The sequence below is a fragment of the Aquarana catesbeiana genome, linkage group LG01 (assembly GCF_042186555.1).
Source record: "Aquarana catesbeiana isolate 2022-GZ linkage group LG01, ASM4218655v1, whole genome shotgun sequence".
In the NCBI taxonomy this organism is placed as follows: domain Eukaryota; kingdom Metazoa; phylum Chordata; class Amphibia; order Anura; family Ranidae; genus Aquarana; species Aquarana catesbeiana.
This window is the reverse complement of record NC_133324.1, coordinates 595,093,100-595,099,470: the sequence shown is the minus strand read 5'-3', so window position 1 is coordinate 595,099,470 and position 6,371 is coordinate 595,093,100.

The window sequence follows — 6,371 nt, the reverse complement described above, 5'->3', positions numbered from 1 at the left end:
AGTACAAAGGAGGGATCGGGGGTCTTTTAGACCCCAGATCCCTCCATAAAGGGTACCTGTCACCACCTATTACTGTCACAAGGGATGTTTACATTCCTTGTGACAGCAATAAAAGTCATCAAAAAAAAATATTTTTTTTAAACACAATTTCTAAATATAAAAATAAATAAAATAAATAAGAAAAAATAAATTTTAAGCGCCCCCGTCCCCGCGAGCTCGCGCAGCAAAGAAAACGCATATGAAAGTCACTCCCGCATATGTAAACGGTGTTCAAATCACACATGTGAGGTATCGCCATGATCATCAGAGCGAGAGCAATAATTCTAGCACTAGATCTCCTCTGTAACTCTAACCTGGTAACCGTAAAAAAAATTTAAAGCGTCGCCTATGGAGATTTTTAGGTACCGTAGTTTGTCGCCATTCCACGAGTGGATGCAATTATAAAGCGTGACATGTTTGGTATCTATTTACTCGGCGTAACATCATCTTTCACATTATACAAAAAAATTGGGCTAACTTTACTGTTTGATTTTTTTAAAATTCATGAAAGTGTCCCTTTTCCCAAAAAGTTGCGTTTAAAACACCGCTGCACAAATACCGTGTGATAAAAAATATTGCAACAATCACCATTTTATTCTCTAGATTCTCTGCTAAAAATATATATAATGTTTGGGGGCTCTAAGTAATTTTCTAGCAAAAAATACGGATTTTAACTTGTAAACACCAAATGTCAAAAATAGGCTTAGTCATGAAAGGGTTAAAAATCTAGGGCGATCAAAGTGTTAACTTTGTGCCCAGCCAGTGTTTATGTGTACTGTATGTGCTGCTTTTACTAGGGAAAAAAAATCCCTTCCCCCTGTCAGAATAGGGATCTGCCTTGTTTACATAGGCAGATCCCTGTTCTGTGTTGTTTACCGATGATCGGTGAGTGCGGAGGATGTTGAGTGCCCGGAACCCGCAGATCAGCTTCTGCTGTGAAGAATCGCAGCAGAAGTGGCCCGCCGGCTGCACATGCGCCCCCTGCAGCTGATAGTGCAGGATCTAATATATATACATGATCCTGAGCAATGCTGTCACCCTGTACCAGTAAAACTGCTGTAGGGTGGTCAGTACAGATTTAATATGGCTACAATTGTGATAATTATAATAAAAATAAGCACTAAAATTGAATTGTGGTCAATGAGGAGCCTCTGTCTTCTGTTCCAAAGTGATTCATTTTGGCAGCATTTAAAATTAGTTACAAAATGGTCAGCTTCAGTAGGTACTCAAAGGTAGCTGATCGTGATCATGCATAATCAATTCATAGTTGAGTAAGAAATATTGTAACCATCTACATATTTTGCAGAGAAATGGAGCACATACATTTGTAGTTTCTACCAATCTCTGCTACAAAGTTACTAGTATGGTATGGCCCTTAGGATCCTGTCACATGGGCAACTTTGTAACAGAGGTTTGTAGCAGCTGAAATCTCTCTTCTTGTTTTGCTTTTGTTGTTGGCTACAATGCTGCTCTATGCAGCCATGATTATCAGCATCTGTGTTGAATAACATGAATAGCTACTAAAATACGGATGATTCTGTTGCTATTTCCAAATGTTGCAGATTTCAAATGCTCATTGAAAAAACAGTTTGGCATTTCTGCAACTCAGAGTTCTCATTGACTTCATTTTTTTTTTTTTTTTTGCCACTGTGACATAGGCTTTAGTGTGATTTGTATTTGTCACATGTCACTTGAATTGTGGGCTATATGTAAAGTGGAACTGAACTCTAAAAAAGATGGAAGATGTGCTGCTATAGGGAAATTTAGAAATGTTAAGGGTGCATAAACAGTAGCCTGAAAAATGTACCCTTTTTATGAAATTCTTCCTGAGAAAAGGCTACGTGCTACGTGCCAAGGCACTCCTGTGCCTTTAGCCACATAGCCCTATATCTGTAATATATGTTTAAAGTACAACTAAAGGCAAAACTTTAGCCACTTCAGCCCTGGAAGGATTTACCTCCTTAATAACCAGGGCATTTTTTGCGATATGGCACTGCGTCACTTTAACTAACAATTGCGCTGTCGTGCAATGCTGTACCCAAAAAAAAATTAATGTCCTTTTTTTTCCCACAAACAGAGCTTTATTTTGGGTGGTATTTGATCACCACTGTGGTTTTTATTTTTTGCACTATAAACAAAAAAAGACTGACAATTTTGAAAAAAAAAAATATTTTTTACTTTCTGCTATAATACATATCCCAAAAAATTATAAAAAAAATGTAATCATCAGTTTAGGCCAATATGTATTCTTCTACATATTTTTGGTAGAAAAAAAACCAAAACAATAAGCGTATGTTGATTGGTTTGCAAAAAAGTTATAGCGTCTACTAAGTAGGGGATAGATTTATGGACTTTTTTTTTTTTTTATTGTTTTTACTGGTGATGGCGATGATCTGTAATTTTTAGCAAGATTGGGACATTGTGGTGGACAAATCTGACCCCAAGTGACACTTTTTGGGGACCAGTGACATTATTACAGTGATCAGTGCTAAAAAATGCACTGATCAATGTAAAAATGACACTGGCAGAGAAGAGGTTAACACTAGGGAGCGATCAAGGGGTTATCTGTGTTTCCTGGCTGTGTTCTAATTATGTGGGGATGGGCTTACTGGGACAACACAAAGATCACTGTTCCTGACCACAGCAGATCTCAGTATTGTCCCGTCAGAACGGGGATCTGCACTGTTTACATAGGCAGATCCCTGTTCTGCCTCTGTGTACTGTGATCGCGGGTGGCCGGCAGACATCGAGTCCGCCCGACCTGCAGCCGCGCGCCCATACTACCACATGCATGGACCAACATACAGGTTTGTACAGCCGAGGCGCCTTGTCGCAGTATATATTTGTCCCCCCCCCCCATTAGAGAGATTCACCCTCTCTATTTGTCCTATTTATTATCATCATTAAAAGTAAAAGAAAATCCCACATTGAGTTGGCCCCAGAAAAGTAATGGGGGGGGGGGGGATATTCCAATGGGGACACTAGTTCTGGTAACCTGGGAGTCCCCAAACAATTCTCTCAATTTGCAGGGACTTCCACTCACTTCCTGTTTTGGCTATGGAACAGGAAGTGTAGGGAAATCTCCTTAATGGGACAAAATTGACAAAAAATAAAACTCTGACCAGAGTTATAAACCCTCCCTTACAAAATGAAAAAAAAAAAGTTTTGTCTATAGTTATACTGCAGAGAGACCACAGGTAATACTGGTGACTAGTCTTTTGCCCTCTGCCTGTCTTTTTTGGGGATGGCTCCCAGTGTTCAGTTCTTTTTTAACATAATGACAGCTAGAATTTCATAGGTTGCCACCAAGCCAGCCACACACGCATGTAACAATCTGATGGCACAATCTCCTTTGAATTCACTAAAGGAGGGGGAGAGTGAAAGCCTATCTGATTAGAAATAAATTGAAAAGATTGTTTGAGAAAGTCCTCATATTATTTAGTTGCCATTAAATCTAAAGGATATCTGACAAACAGCTTGGAAGGTGTGTGAAAGGGAGGAGATGAGCAAATCAGACTGGATGCTTTATGCATGTTCACCTGAACCAGAGTCTCAATTAAGACAATTTACCAAAAAGAAAATTAGAAGTATAGGTTTTTAATTGTTGACCATAGGGATGAGCTATAATTAAAGAACACAAGAGGGTGCTTCTAAGTGCAGCAACAAAATAAATGCATTCTACTAAATGCATGATATAAAAGAATAATATCCACTCGCATTTAGTAGAATGGTGAAATGCATATCATGTAGGATGAGGTTATTATCTGTGGACCCAAGAGATGCAGGTATGTACTTGAGGACTAAGCTCCAAGTCAGCTGGCATGAAACCACTCACAGCATAGGCACTGGATCTGAACTGTTGGAAAACTGATAGCATGGGAACCTGGATGACATCAGATGCCAAAGGTGTGTGTGTGTTTGTGTGTGTGTGTGTGTGTGTGTGTGTGTGTGTGGGGGGGGGTGGTAACCAGCCTGGCATCTGATGTCCTCCAAGGGGTTTTCACGCTATCAGCCTTCTGATAGTTCAGGTCCTGTGCCTATGCTGTGAGTGGTTTCATGCCAGTGGGCTTGGACCGTAGTCCTCAGGTACATTCCTGAATCGCACGGGTCCATAGATGATAGACTCATCCTATATGATATGCATTTGACCATTCTACTAAATGTGAGTGGATATTACTCCTTTATATCATTACATTTATTTTGTTGCTGTAATTTGAAGCGCCGTCTTCCTTCTGTACTTTTATTATACTACCGATAGTTCTTAAATCTGATGACGAGCTGTACGAAGGACTTTTTGGCAAGTTACTGACTGCATTGAATCATTACCATATGATCTGGCTACCACTACTAGTGGCCTTTGCACTGTAGACTATGCATAGGGGTGAGCTGCCTATCTGGGTCTAATACAAGTTTGATGTGAACCTAGCCTGTTCACAGTTCAGCAAACATGTAAACAAAGTGAACAGATTTGGCCAGTTGGCCCACCTAAACCTCAACCCAATGTTTGTAAGAGGTCTGGAAAAAAAAAAAACAAAAAACAAAAACAAAACAAGATCTGGCCCCATATATATATTTGGAATAAGTGGACTTTTTCATGGTTTTGCCAACATACCTGTGTAATTGAATTTTGCTAGGTTCACTTATCACTAGTTGGCCAGTAATGATTCAAATTAAGTCAATCATGTTAGTGGTCTGATGTTATTAAAGACCCCTTAAGCAAGATGTTAATCAGAAGAAAGCCCTGCCTCCCATTTGTTATCCTGCCACATGTGTCTCATGCAAGAGAGTTGAAATGCAAAAATAGATAAAAAGAAAAAGATGAACACAGTATTTAAAAAAGGGAAATATACATTGCAGCTGTTTATGACACATAGGGGTTGATTTACTAAAGGCAAATAGACTATAGCCCTCTGCAAGTGCAATTGCTCGAGAGCTTAGTAAATGAGGTAAGGCTTCACTTTGCGAAAGATACCCAATCACATGCAAGGAAAATTTAAAAAACAGCATTTTTGCTTGCAAATGATTGGATTATGGAAGTCAGCAGAGCTTCTGCTCATTTACTAAGCTTATGGAGCAACTACACTTGCAAAGTGCAGTCTTTTTGCCTTTAGTAAATCAACCTCACTGTGTGGCACCAAAACAGCGGATCGCAGTGGGCCAACACTTGATTCACTGTGTGGGTAAGTATTTTCTTTTAAGAGCACTAACGCACTACAGGTTAAGTTGGAAAACACATGGGGGTGTGGGGTTAGTACCACTTTAAAGTGGTAGTAAACTCATGTTTTAAAAAATTGCTGACAGGCAGGGTATTTATGACAGAAGAGACCCTATCAGCTGGAACCTGGAAGGAAGACCAGGTATTGATGTAAGTGTCCAGGACCCGCTGGATTGATCACACTGATCGTTGATTTGTCACAGCACAAGCCGATCAGCTGTTGCTGGCCAAAGATTGAACGCTGGCACCCGCTGATCGGCTCCGTCATTCAGGGAATGAATGTGTTGTGTTGTAAACCAGTGTTTCTCAACCTGTGTTACATTTACCCCATAAGACAATTGCATAATGTGCTAGTATGCATCACATACTAGCACATTTTAAAATTCTTACCTTAGCATAAAGCTTTCTAGCGGCGTGCTGTCACCACTGAATGTGCTTCCATCTTCATCCAGTTTTCCTCCAGGGTTTGTGTCCTGCGACTGTCTGACTGGCCGCGCTGTGATGACATCACTCCCATGTATGCACACAGAAGTCACTGACTGCAACATAGAGCTCTGAAGAGACGGCACGCGTATTCCGTCCCTTCAGAGTGCATGTGCTGGTGACATCACTGGCTGCATTCAGTGTGAATGTCTCCTAAACCGTGCAAATTTAGGAGATATTCAATGTACCTTCAGGTAAGTCTTAGCCTTAGTTAAAGGGGTTGTAAAGGTCAAAGTTTTTTCATCTTAATGCATTCTATGCATTAAGGTGAAAAAACATCTGACAATACCGCCCCCCCCCCGTTTTACTTACCTGACCCCTCGAAAGTCCAGCGCTCGCCCCAACATCCTTTTCGCCCCTCAGCCTGGCCGTTGATTGGCTAGAGTGGATGGATTGAAAGCAGCGCAGCCATTGGCTCGCGCTGCTGTCAATCACATCCAATGATGCGGGGGGCGGGGCTGAGTGATACAGTGAGCGGCTATGGCCACCGGCTGTATCACGGGAGTGCGACCGCAAGCACTCAACACCATGTGAGGGAGCTCGCATGAAGGTGTTGAGTCCTTGCGGGGGGGGAGCCGAGACAGCCGCCGAGGGACCAAGGAAGACCAGGTTCGGGGCCACTCTGTGCAAAACG